Below are 14,601 nucleotides of genomic sequence, written 5' to 3'. Positions count from 1 at the left end.
TCGTATTATCACTGACCAAACTTTGACATTCACATTTGAGACATTACCATTTAAGTTAAAAATGTATTAATAATTATAATTTACTTACTATTCATACAACATAAAAAACAAACAAAACAAAACAAAAAACTGGAAGCAACAATGAAACCAATAGCTGACTTGGAAGGTGGAAAGACAGGATGAGGTGAGTTTCAAAGGCAGAGAGGCAACTGTACAAGAGCGCTCACCACCCTACGGAGAAAGAAAACAGTGCGTTTCCTCAACTCCGCTGACCATCAAAGCCATGGAATTCAGGGGCAGAGAAGCAGTAAAGTAAGGACTGCACTGTTCCTGTAAACTGGGTCAAAGTTTCTACTGTTCTGCTTTTTGGGTGAATAATATGACATGTGTGCATGTGTACTTCTCAAGTTTAGATGTATATTAAAAATGAAAAATAAAACTGTTTTCATTTTCAAGTAGGAGTATAATAAAGTTTTATATCCACTGTCTGTGTCAACAGTTGACTTAGTAACGATTTTAATAAATAGTCTAAAATACCCTGAACTTCAAATTTAAAGATATGAAATTTATAAGCATCAACAAATTTAAATCTAATGTGGAAACAAACTTAAAAAATAAAAGCCTTTTACGCAGTTTGGGACAAATGACATATTCTTACATCCCCTGGTGACGAATAGTCCCCTTTCTGTCAATCAAAAGTTTGTCCAGTATGTCTTCCTTAGACACCAAAATGGGAAACACACGTTTCATCTGAAGTATGTATTTGCATCTAGTGCAGCCACCTTGAGGGAATGAGTCATTTCTAAAGCAAACAACACTTTAAGGCCACGCTCTTTCTTTCACTGATAATTCCAGATCGTGCAATGAGATGTTCTGAGCAATTACCCATAACGGTACAAGTAACCTAAACTGACTGTGAAGAATTAGAAACTGGAAACAGCACAATATAAAGTTCCACTTTACTGACTTTAACCATTTTTCTTGCCTTGGAGACATAAAAATGTACACTCCTAAAACTAAACACACACACACGCACTTCCAGGAGCCTCAATCAGCTATTCCCCAAGTGCTCAACAGAGGTGATTGGCACCAGCTGGGACCTCGCTCCTCCTACAACACTGTTTGAGATTTTTTCTCTTTTTTTTTTTTTTTTTTGGTGTCTTTCTACTTTTTCAGGAGCAGGGAAATCTAAATGTAAACAGCAGTTAAGTAGATATTCTAGCCTTGTTCATACTGGTATAGGCACTTCTGTGTTGGGTTACATGACAAAGACATCATTCACTAAATCCTGCGAAGCTATAATGAAACAATTAGGCAATGCGGCTGCAAAATAAATTTCAGAATGGTTTAAATTGTGCAGCTCAGATATCCAAATTATGGCTTAATCTGTTAAACATGTCATGACCTGCTGTGCAAAGTGTTTGAAGTTCTGACAGAGACAGGTTTTCCACTAAGAGAATGAGATTCAGACTAGAGGGTGGAAAAAAAAGTGGAATAGGTGTAATTTATAAACTCACCCGTGCCTTTTCTCTGCTTCTCCAGGAAGCTACACCCTCCAGCACCAGCTGAGGCCCGACTGAATCAAACAGGTAAAAAAAAGTTGAAAAAGAGAAAAAAACAAACAAACGTGATAATGGATAAAAAGAAAACAAAAGGCCACAAATGACCTTAAATAGATGTCCTGCATGTAATAAAGCCAGACCAGCTGGCTTTGAATAGAACCCCCAATTTGGGTTGTCTGTTTGCCCCCGGTCTCTGACTGAACTGAAACCAGGTCCGGTTCTTTCCAACCATCTCTACCACCCCTACCCCTCTATCCCAGCTGAATCCACCTGCCCCTATCACTCTTGGGTAAATATAGCCTTCTGAGGGATCAGTGTCACCCCCCACCCCCCATTTCCCCTGATGCATACACATGCCCCAGACCTTTGTCAGCACTGGCATATAAGCCCTACCAAGAATGCTGCCACCTCCACAGTGGCAAAAAAAGACTCCCCTTTTTGCCCCTTCACATATCCACAGTTCTGCTGCACACAAACTTTCAATATCCTCTTTTAATCTTTCTTAAAAGTATGCGTATATATACATATACAGTATAACTTTACATAACAAATACTCCTACTCTTTGCATAACCAATCTGTGTAATTGTGCAAATAAATGAGCCACTGGAAGGGATTTGTCAGCATTGATAGCATCTTGTCCAATGTCAAAATACCAGGTGCAGTGGTATACACCTATAATTTCGTAATTATAAGCTCATTTAGCTGAGTTTATCTATGACTAAAATCCACCTACAGTCTTGTTTTTTTTTTAAAAGAAACATATTACTCAGGAAATGTTTCTCCTTTTCATTGCTACCTGATAAAAATCATACATCTTCATCCAAAAGAAAACTTCTGAATTTCCCAAAGCCGCTGGCATCCAGACTGTAAGCCATTTTCCCTTCTAAATGATACATTCAGTAGGGTGTAGGAATCAACAAGCTTAAATCATAACATCCCCTGTGACTGTTTGTACATTAGCTGAGTTTTGCGGGGGTGGCACAGGGGTAATTGTAATTTTATCACAAATTTTCCAGTCACGCTCTCATACCTGATGCCAAAATCTAATGTAGATAATGACAGAACAATACACCTAAATTAGTGTTTTATATATCCCTCTTAAGTCAACCAATTTGCTAATGTGGAGACTGATGGCACAAAGGAAAGATGAGTACTATAGATTGGTATTTTCCCAGAATACATCCAAAAGAGTGGATCCACTGAGACACGAGATAAAACAGTGGTGTTCCCTGGATGATAGGTGTTCACACTCCTGACAGTGAAATATGGTTTGTATTGATCTAGTTGTATTGTTTTCATGTTTCTGGGCACAGATAATCAACTAATCTGTTTATCTGGGGAAGTTTTTCTGTCACCATGACTACCTGTACACCAATCCAATCCAGGGTACCTATACATCGGTACATTTGCAGTGACATCATGAGCAGGAATTCACTAATCTTTTTTGAAGGGAATTGGGTGGGGAGCGGGTTGTTGGGGGGAGCTCATTTAATTGTGACCTACCTCTATGAGGGATTCAGTGTCTTGATCGAAGATGATATGACCGTGCTGTATTGTATTATTGTGTATTTTGGTTAAAGACTTCCCCTTAGTACACCCCCCCAAATATCAATAGAGTGCACTACAGATGACCAAATCCTGGTTGTCTGATTATGAGTGTGGAGAAAAATGGTAAGAAAGGAGCACAAGTACCAGTAAAGCTGTAGCACAATCACAAAACCCTTACATGTGTATCTTGTCCTAATGAGACAGTTTTAATTTTAGAAATTTTTATATTTCTTTAAAAAAAAATAAACAGTTTGTACTTTTCTCTGAGCTTTGTGCTTTACCTTATTTAAAGTCATATCTGTGGGAGAGTAAAAACAAAAGTCACTTTATAAGCTATAATAAACTGTATGAGGACGTGTCAGCTGCTCAGGCAGAGAGGAAGCTGTGTGTGATTGAATGAGGGTACCTCTCTGCACTGGTGGATATTTTGGAAAGATACTCTGCTAAATGTTTATTCTTGCTGAGTGAGTGTCAGGAGATATGTAAAGATTAAGCAGCTGATTAAAGTACCAAAAACATCCCCCACAACAATTCAGTGAAGTCAAGGACAGTCGTCTTAGATTTGAACGGGTAAAATTAGCAATATCTCAATCATAGCAGTTATGCTAAGTAAACAAAATCATAATTCGTGATGTGCAGCTGTTGCATGTCTCCTTTAGGTATCGCAGTACTCTCTCCAGTAACCTCTACTTTCATTGGATGTTGCACTAACTCTCTTCTGATTTTGACAAGCCCTCATCAATACCTTTGGAACAATCTAACAAACTCTGTGCTAGTTTTATCGGGAAACCTGAAAAACCCCACAGCATTGCACACTGCAGCTATATGACAATGTTCTGATTTTGTTTTTTTTGCATGTGGATGCTTAAGTTTGAGTTTTATTATATTTTTCTGATTAATTCTCGTAAGGCTATACGAAGGTGGTTTCATAACGTTATTTATAATTGCTAATCAGTTGTATGCACAGGCTGCAGATGTCTGTGCTGAGCTGGTATTCTTTGTTGGTCTGACTTAAGTATTCTCACCCAGGAACTGATGGGTTTTTTTTGTATTGCTTTTATTTTTCTTTAAATTAACAGTAAAGTATGGTAATCCTAATTTGCATCACCGCTGGGTTGATGATGATGTTTTCATAGCTTTTTCATGCATGTGGACTGTTAAGCATATATTCTGTGTATATATTGTATATGCTTCTAACTGCGTGCCAGTGAGGGTGAAGGTGTTCCTTTGCTATGGCTCACAGCACTGTGGGCTATGCCAGCAGTGAAACACAAAGTGTTCTGTCAGCTGGAAGGCGACAAGTGTTCAACAGGAAACATGGCATGGCCTCTCTTCTGAAAACTGCTTTCACTGTTTTTTTATTTTCTCTATTTTTTTCTGTTGCTTTATCATTAAATCATCAACAGAAAATTAAAATAATTATTGTAATGAACTCACTGACAGGTTTATGTAACTCTGGGTGGATTTATGGGTGCTTGTATAACAAGTCCACAGTAGTCTGGGGCAACCCTGCAGTCTCACTTGGAGCTGATGATTATGAGAATCATGTAGGAATACGTGCAAGTGTATTTAGCGTTAGTTAAAAAAAAGATAATAATGCAGAGTCGGGTAGAACTAATGCTTTTTAGTGAGTAATTGTGGGTGCGTGTGTAATCCTGAAGGATCATCTTTTTCTTTTGCCAACAGTACTGCGTGGCGTGAGCTGATTTTAGTGTGTCTGCCCACCCCTCTGCTCCACACAAGGTCACTCTGTGTGTGTTCGACTTTGGAGAATGAGGGGAGGCCATGGCACACAATCACCACTAAGCACATACCTTTCTGCCCCACAGCCCCATCAGGCCAGACACAAACCTGTGGGCCGCATGTTTATCAAGCGTCTAAGAGTAAAACTGCTGATTTAAGACCGCTGGTGCCTTTCACCATACATTTCATCGTGAATCACTCCGAAAAAAAAAAAGATTTGAAGTGCTGACTTTTTATTCGGCACTCTGGCATTTTTGATAAATATTAGCTGAACGCAACCTAACCAGGACTTACCGAGCCGGGTCTCCAGAGGTCTGCTCTGATGAGCTTTCGTTGGTTTTATAGGGGAGACCTTTGACAAGATCAGATAAAACACAACAGGAGGAGGATTTGAAGGAGTGCTGGAAAGCACAAGAGAGAAAGATTGAGAGAGACAAGGACGTAGGGAGATTGAAAGAGTGCAAGAGTGAGGGAACACTTACACACCTCAATCCAAAAACAATATTTTGACTGAAACCTTACCCTTTCCATCTGGCTCTTTTGAAAGGTGGGTTATGCCCAGTGCCATGGCTAACTCTTTAGCCCACACTGTTCCTTCTGTAATTCCAGTCTGACATTTTTCCAAAAGGGTAGTTGTACATGAAATAAATGTGAGTCTTGTTACTACTGTAAGGAATTCAAAATATACATCACATGTAGTCATGATCTTCAGTTTAATGAGTGAAATAAATCAGGCACAGAAGTTAAAAATGTCAAATACACTTAAATCTGTATGAAAGAAATAAATGAAAATATCTTCACGCATAATACAGTTAATCTTGTATGTAATCAACTAACATTCAGATCTGTCATGAACACATATTTTGCCGCACGCTCCCCTCTCTGTTCATCATCTCTTGTGCTGGAGAAAAACACAAAGCATTTTCAGGTGGCCATGGTAACAAAGCAAAGCAATTTCCCTTGCACTTACTGCTCTGTATTTGCCTTAACTTCCACATAAATCTCCCCCACGTTTTTCACCCTGTTTCCATGGGGCTGAGTGTAAATTGGGAAGGAAGGCTATTTTCTCGTTACTGTAGCCAATGTACAGTGTATTCACCCTAAATACATTTTGTAAAATAAACATATATAATATGCTTTTTGAACTTGTATGACGATTGCAAGTGGCAGAAGATTTAAATCAGCCTAATGTGACATGTGGTCCAATATAGGACATCAGCCCTATATTTACAATGCAGGGATAACATCATAGATATTAGTGCAGTAAGAAAGGCGGGAAAGTGGGATGATTTATTTCTTGATTAGGGAGATCTCATAAGCTTTCAGACCAGTCGATCAGACCAAACTCACAGTATCACAAATGTAAACTTGATTAATATTCACACATTTAAGTCAATGGAAGAGGGCATCCCCCTCTCTCTCCCCCCCATTCTAAGACTATACTGTATTAAGCATGAGCATAAACAGCAGGTCTTTTGCTTGTAGATTCAGAGCAGTGCATACCATACTTCTGCTGTTTCAGTTAATGGAAGATAGGTTTTTCTTACTTTAGACAGTAAGACTGTCTCTTTAATTGTTTATTTTTTTTACTGACTGCATTTTAAGTAGGATACCTCATTATTTGAAGTGACACTGCTTCTATGAGCGTATGTCGTATATTTACATATGCTCACTTTTTCTGGATGTCAATATACAAAATAGCAACATTTTTTATAACATTTTATTAAACCCTGAAGTTTTAATCAGTGTGAAAGCATACATAAATAAATAAATGAACTAATCATTTCTTAAGTTAAGTTGACATTCTTTATGTACCTGGTAAACTAGGTACATAAAGGTAAACTAAAGAATTTGTGATCTTTGTGTGCAAAAAAGTATCTTGTTTTTCGGATATAAACACCTCAAAGAATTCATTCTGTTTGTCAAGTTTTCTAAGCTGTTATTTCTCCTATTTGGGGGGATATATCACTTTCAAAAGTTAAGGTTTAGTTAGCAAACCACCAACACAACAAAAAAACCCCAAAATCAACCTATTTATCTTCTTATGCAGATTCTTTCATTACCAAACCTTCATGACCTAATTATTGAGCTCAGTCTTGGGTCATTTGAACTGTGGTATACCCAAACTGAGTCATATATTTTTTTTTAGTCATAATGATAAACACAAACTGTTCATAGCTGTCTTTGCTATTTTTACATCATTAAATTCAAATCAGAATCACTAATACTCCTCTTTTCATGTTCAACACTCTTAAAGTCCCGTATACTACTTCAGTTTTTCTAGCAAGTCCAGTAATCTGGCTAAGGTGTTTCCTACGAGCTTTCAGAATATGGCAAACGTGACATGAGAGACTACAGTTAAACAGCCACAGTCTGCAGTTCACAGACCAAAGTCTGATTAAGTATTGTGCTTTGGTGCCTAGGGAAAACAAAGTCTCAGACCAGAGGTTTAGGGTGTTGCCTGCCCCTTCTGTCAACTGCATTTAACATGACAGAGCACAACTCTGACTCAAACCGCAGAGATAGAAAACGTCTGACTATGTCAGGGGAAAAAATAATATGTCAGTTGTTTCATTGTGGCATTGTGTGATTGCCACGCATGCAACAGAGTGAAGGTCCTAACCTGCTCTAATTTTAAGAATAATTTTTCCTGTGTAAGAATCTTATTCTTCTACAATGATTCGGACGATGCAATGCATAGGGTATTTTCTTTACATACTTACAAGATAAAAGTCCTTTTTTGTTGCACAAAACTCATGATTGACTAACAATGGCAATTTTATGATGCACAGTTCGTGATTTTAGTGTAAGTTGGTTTCAGCCATTTGGTAAACATGGGTGTGTGTATCATCAAGACGCAGGAGACAGGAAAAAACCTTTCTGCAAGTAGAGGTCTGCAGAATCAAAAGCATACAGATTTATGATATATATTGGAATCAGAATATCTATGAGAATCTACATAATCTACAATCTGCTCTGAATGTGATACTATGCAAAACAACCAGCTGATGACAATAAAACTTTCCTGTAAGTACAATAAATACCCTTTGAACAACGTTATTAAAAGATTTGTAAAAAATAACATTTAAACATTTAAAATTTTAATTTATCACTATTAACATTTGTCACAGCAAACAAGATAATCGACCTTCAGCAACATTATGAGTGTTGATGTTGCATAGTTTGTCTATGTCACGACAACCAGCTGATTCTGAATATCTGATTTTTAAATCTCCAAATATGAGTATTAGCTGGAAAAACCCCTCATTAGTCGAGCTCTATAATTTCATCATAATTTTATTTTAAAAAAACAACTCATTTTCCTTTTTTTGGCATTATATGTTAAGGTTTCATTGAAAAATATTTATTTCATATTTAATATTAAATGTACCTAATTAAGGTGGAACATCCCTTTTCTCAGGCTAAGTCGTCCTTCCACTGTTGCATCTGCGTCTGGTTTATATTTGTCCTTCTGATTTATATTTCAGAGAACAGTGTGATATTTCTTAAATTAGCATCTTCATTACAAGGTGTCTTATTTCTTCCATTAGATGCTGTCATTGTAGCGATACTGTAACCCGTCTGATGTAAAGCTTTTCTGCTTTGTGGTGCCTCTGAGTAAGAAGCTCCACAGGGCTTATACTCTTGCCTGCCAGCAATATCACATCCAAGTTCACACATCCTGATGAGTGAATGCAGACAAAGACACACAAAGACATTTATACAACACGCTTACAAGCGCACGCTTACAAGCGGAGCACGGAAACTCAGGCACTGTGAGCACAAGCTTATATAAATGTACATACTGATACTGTGCATAGGTTCACAGGAGGAGAAAGAGATAGAGCGAGACTTGTCATCCACCTGTCAGGAACGGTAATAATTTCAAAGTATTTCTCATTGCGGCCTCTGCCACACACCCTCCGTGTTGAACACTAAAGAATAATCATTTAAATGTCTCCCAATCAGCCCTTTTGCCATCTTCAATTACACCTTTCCAACCTTACATTTATATAATTTTCTAATCTAGCTGATGCGTGGGGCTGTCAAATGTGCCAGAGAAAGCAGCAAAGCACCAGCAAAGACTGACAGATGGATCCACCAGGATGGAGAGGCATGCCTCTAGATCTTCCATATGCCCTGGCACCACTGGTGGATTATGGTCACATCCGGCTGGATTTTAGTTATTATTATGGGAAGTACCAGTGATTGTTTTCTGTTTGTTAACAACAATGCATTCCACTTTGAAATAACAGCAAAGCCGAACTAGTTGGTTTCTGGAAGAGCATTTGTAAGAAAGGGAAAAAAATAGAGCTCTATCAGTTCACACAACAAAATGACTACTACATCTAAATTGTTAGTAGGTTAAACAGAGGTTTAGCATCACCCAGGTTGACTACTTTTTCTGGTCTAACACATTATTTGGGCTTGCTGTAGCTCAGATTCTCCTCAGTATTGATTTTCTGTCATTTTACGAGTCTAGAACTTAGTACCTTTGTGTAGAGCCATTAAAGGGTAAAAGCATTTTGAAAGGGCAGCTCTTGGTTGTGCTTAGTTTCTGGTAGTGCTGTTCTGAGTAGATGGACATGGAGTGCGAGTATAACTCTGAGGTGTCACCCATTACAGTGTTTTAGGTTAAAATGCCCAACTGCCCACTCTCCTAACATAAAAAAACGCATCTAAAAGGACAGTGAATGGTGCTTTTTATTTATTTATTTTTTCTTGGAACCTGAATCATGGAATTATGGAACTTGAAAACATAACATCCACGTTTCCTGTCTCTCACAATAGTATCTGCATTTCCATAACATGTTTCACTTGCTAGTGGCACATTCAAAACAAAGGGGAAAAAATAAATGTTTTAAGACTGTGTCACTAGTTAACTACACTTTGCAAAATGATACAAAATCTAATCGGTGATGTTGCCATTGCCAGACAATGACAATGTAAAAAAACATTTTTAAATGGGAGTGCCACAGTAATTTTCAAAAGATGTGTGCAAGAAACACACACTTCCTCTTATACTTTTCCATTCTTGTCCACTTCTGACTGAGAGTCCTTTGATGGTGAGTATATCCGGTGGTGATGGTAGTTGTTGTGTTCCACGTGATCTCCATTGCTGTCACCTGGCTATCTTTCGTCCTTTCCTATGCTTATGTGTTCATACTGATTCGCAGGCCTCGTTACCACGTGATGCATAGCCTCAGTGATTCTGAAGCTGGTATTTACTGAGTGAAATAGGCAAAAATATAAATGCATCTCATTTGGCACTTGTAAGACATCTTCTACGTTTTCAGTTTTAACTAGCACTGTTGAAAAAATGACACAGACACCAATTTCCAATGCTTGAATGGATCTTGTCAGACACTACATCTCCATTCCCGATTTACCCTGACCTTATCATGCGACTACAAGTGAGCAGTCAACCTCCTGCTTTCTGTTGACCCCAGCCCATGATGTGTTATACACATAATGTGTAATACACATTATGGGCACATTTTTTAAAACAAGGTGCTCAAATACTTGCCTCATGCAAAGTCACACTTTCAATCTTAATGGGCATCATGGCTTCAGCATCATTTATAAACATTAGAAACAAATGCATCTCACCTGTTGGAAATATAAAAAACTTTAAGAAAAGGAATTAATAAACAAATTTATTTTGCATTCAGTAAGCTTAAAAAGAGGTTGGCACTTCCAGGTTACTCATCATTGGCTGAACTGAATCTGTACCAAACCACTGTGCGGGCAGCAGCAGACAACTAAAATCAAGTTTTTTGTTTTTTTTTTTCAATAAACAGATATTGCTAATCTTTTTTTTCTGAATTGTGTTAGCTTGTGACTTTGATAGAATCTGTGTTGGCTTCAGCTTTACAACACAGATGTGGCAATTTAAAAGACAGAGACCATCTTTTGTCACCATCTGTTTAGAGCAGTTTAATCCAGTGCTTCATATTATATTTGATGTCTTCAATTTTCCTCATTTCTGTGATATTGTTGAGTGACACATTTTATTTTGCAAAGGTCTGAGTTTTTACTAAAATGACTGATAACACTTTTATTTAAAAAAACTTCTTACTGTTAGCTAAAAAAATAAAAATAAAAGGAAATTTAACGGGAAAGATATTACATTTCACCAGCTGCGCAAACTTCACCAACAGGTTCTGAGAAGCTGAAGACAGAAACACTAACAAACTGATCATTTTGAGCAAGTCATGCAAGTGTAACGCTCTCATATGCATCACACCATTGTGTTCTTCTTGCACTGATACATGCAACATAAGCTGTCCTTGCTGAACAGCTTTCTTTATACGTGTAGCTGTTCATATTTTCCTCACCGGACTTTTGACGGCCACGTACACAAACAGAAATGCAACACCTCTGCAACAGATTCCTCACCATGACGGAGGAAAGGAGTGTGGGAGAAAGTGAGTATGAGAGGAAAACCCGACATTGTGTGTGTGTGTGTATGGGCGTGTGTTTGTGTGCGAACAATATGTTCTTAATGTTCTTACCTGTCACTGATGAATATTTTATTCTCAGCCTGTTTAAAACAAGACACTCTCAACTTGCTATGAATAAGAGTCATCTGTCAGCACTATTTTCAGACGCGCTCTCAAAACTGAACACTAAACTGGGCATTCCTCTTAGAAGCCAGGAGTGAAAGTTGACACAAATCACACATTATAATCTTTATGTTTGAAGACAGCTGAACTAATTCCTTAATTGAAAGTAGGAATCAAATGTACCATGAATGATCTTGTTTACAAGTTTAAGGAAACACACAGAAATTGAGGTAATCCACTGGAGGTGCTTCTTTTTTTTTCTCTCTTTTTTGCGGTAAGGCAACATGCTGCACTTTTATGCATTTCCAATAATATAAAATGACACTAAAACAGCAAAACCAATGTTTAACACTGACATGTGGAGGCTGAATATTGTTCTTTACATGAATTTTACATTGAAGGGTTGTCATAGTAACTCATCAACCAACTCGGTCTCCTGCTGTTTTGCACAAAACCTGTCAAATGGAGATTTTTTTTCTTTAAATCCACAGATTCTTATGCTTAACTTACATTTCCACTAGGTAGCCAGATTATTCCATTTCTTATTCAATGAAAACACAACTTTTGAATTTTCATCTGTGTTTGGATTGCAGATTTTCATTTCAGGGTTGTATGTGACATGCTAGTTAACTATTATTTCCAGTTAACATCCTCATCTTTCTTTGAGCTAAAACTAACTACTGTTTATTCATGGGCTGTTAATAAACCAGGCAGCTGTAAAACTACAAATTCTATCTTGCAATGGGACACATTCAGTGGTAATTAGTTCTCAGACCAGGCCTGTAAAGTACCTACTGTACCTTTGTGGTAGTCCTTAATATGGTAGGTATAACAGGATCAATATTTACCAGGATCTCTCTGTCTCTCTCGCTCTCTCTCTCTCTCTCTCTCTCACACACACACACACACACACACACACACACACACACACACACACACACACACACACACACACACAGACTCACAAGCTGAACGTTCCAGCCACGCTGTGGAGCTGGTAATAGGATACAGAAAGGGGAGAAGGTAGTTGAAGCTTATATCCTGCACATCTAACGAACATTTCTAAATGTGCGTATTACAAACAAACAAACAATAAATAAATAAACAAATAAAAATAAAACTAGAAGACTTGAGACGAATTTCTCCTCCAGATGCATCTTGGTCATATCCATCACTCATGAGTGTTCAAATCTCAAATGATAATTTCTTTGAATTATATTATGATTTCCAAGAAAAACAAAAGCTTGAAACGCCTGGGTTTAAAGAAATAGATGATAAAATATTTAAATACCAACTTTAAAAAAAATATATACAGACATGTTATTATTGGTATTCAAAAGGAAAAATGTGCTGCAAACACAAGCTCACGCTAGAAACAGATTAACACATTTCAAAAAGTTGTTTTTTTTCCAAAAAGCTTAAGGAGCAAAATAAAGTGCAGAAATCTGCCAGTAATTGTCTCAGCAAAACTTCATTTTGTAGCCGAAAAGGGAGGGTTTGGACCTCCACTGCGACTGATAAGGCTTTGTGTGGAGTTAGTTATTTTTTGTGGGAGTGGTGCAAACCGACTAAGGGACTTTATTGATTCAAATTAATTAATCCACTTACAGAGGAAGGGGATTCTGTAGCTCTGGAGCGTCTTAAATAGTCCACACAAATTAAACTGTAAATTTGTTGCCTTTAATGATATTCCCAAGTAATTGAATTGCAGGAATGTTTCAAAATATATGGCATTAGCATGCAAAAACCATGTGTTTTAGCAATGGATAACCCAAATAAATTTGATATAAATTAATTTTTGATACGGTTGAAGCCTATTTAGTGTGATTGTAATTACCATCTCTGCAGTGAAGTAAATGCATGTGGATTTTAGAGAGAAAGACAAGATAAAGCTAATACATATTTATGTTTTTGATGTAAGCAAATATTTTACAGGAAAACATATGTGAAAAGAGGGTTACTTGTGCATTTATCTTAGTAGCACATAATGTCTTTAGCTATTGGTATAATAATTAATATAATAAGAATTAACAACATGACATTCAAAGAGTTATTGAATGTTATGTATTTTCTTTCCTCTTCTTCTTCTTCTTCTTCTTCTTCTTCTTTAAATATATATACCAAATTTGGTCTGGCAGGAAAGTTGTAGGTGTCCCATATTGCTCCTGTTCCTCTTTTTTTCTCACTAATACTTTGTGACAGCCATAGCACGACATCCTTGGCTAATCCCAACAGGAAAAATATAGATTAGACATTTTATACCTGCACAGATGATTTTACATGCACTTTATGACAACTGCCACTTCTCATGCCAAAACCAAAAAAGTGAAAAAGATAGACACGGTAGGAAAATAAGTACGACATAATTATCCCTTTCTAATTTACTGAGTGAAGTCGGTGAGATAATTGATGCAGTGTTGTTCCTAGCGCATCTGTTTTTTTTTTTGTTTTTTTCGGTGACACATGGCACAGTGTTTGTATGCATCTGTGTATGTGTGTGTGCGAGTGTGTGTCTGTGTAGGTTTCAGATGCTTCCGGCTTTAGACAGGTGAGAGTGCCTTCACACCTTTGCTGTGGCTGTTTTTGTCACACAGAAAAGCATACTTACACAATCGCTACACGCACAGAACAGTAACACATATGGCTTAGTTAACACAAAACAAAATGACATAATCATCTCATTTCCTTTGTGCATATGAATCAACTTTTATTTGTGCATATGTAGCTTGAGTTTGATTTGAATACAATTAGACTATGTGACATAGTTGACCAATCAGAGAACACACTCAAAGTCACACTAATTATTATTTATTTTCCCCATGACACCAATATTCCATCAAAACACATATTCAAAAATTTACTAATTGGATGGTTGGTAATTTCCAGGCAGCCATGTAACTTTTCAACAGACTTCACTCTAATACGACTTTTTAAGATTTTAGCGTGTATGTAAAAAAGCAGGTTTCCTATATACAAACATTGTGAGTATTTCTGTGATATTGCAGCCGTCTCTTGAGATGCTGCGTCTAATATATTTTCACTAACAGTGCTAAATCACATTCACGTTACAGCAGACGCAACAGGATGACCTCCGCAGTCAAAGCTTAACCCCACGCACCCTCTTTTAAAGGATCCTATGGCGAGGGCTAATGAAATACAACCCCTTTCCCGCTCCCCAGTG

The 14,601-nt window shown here is 37.4% G+C and overlaps 1 protein-coding gene across 8 annotated transcripts in view; it reads right to left on the bottom strand.

Moving 5' to 3' along the window:
* The window catches only part of mef2cb (myocyte enhancer factor 2cb), a 68,847-nt gene extending 67,039 nt beyond the window's left edge, over positions 1 to 1,808 (bottom strand). For 7 of the 8 annotated variants that reach the window (XM_085475175.1, XM_085475179.1, XM_085475178.1 and 4 more), the window contains exon 1: positions 1,518 to 1,808. The gene's annotated coding sequence lies outside the window, so the exon portion shown is untranslated. The remainder of the gene's footprint in view (positions 1 to 1,517) is intronic. The other variant, XM_085475176.1, reaches the window with a different exon arrangement.
* Between the last annotated feature and the right edge of the window lie 12,793 nt (positions 1,809 to 14,601).

This window comes from Copadichromis virginalis, linkage group LG12 (genome assembly GCF_057382275.1).
Source record: "Copadichromis virginalis isolate Kocher_CV1m ecotype Utaka linkage group LG12, C_Virginalis_male_GT1.1, whole genome shotgun sequence".
NCBI lineage: Eukaryota > Metazoa > Chordata > Actinopteri > Cichliformes > Cichlidae > Copadichromis > Copadichromis virginalis.
Note: the sequence above shows the minus strand (reverse complement) of the source record. Positions and strands in the feature narration are given on the sequence as shown.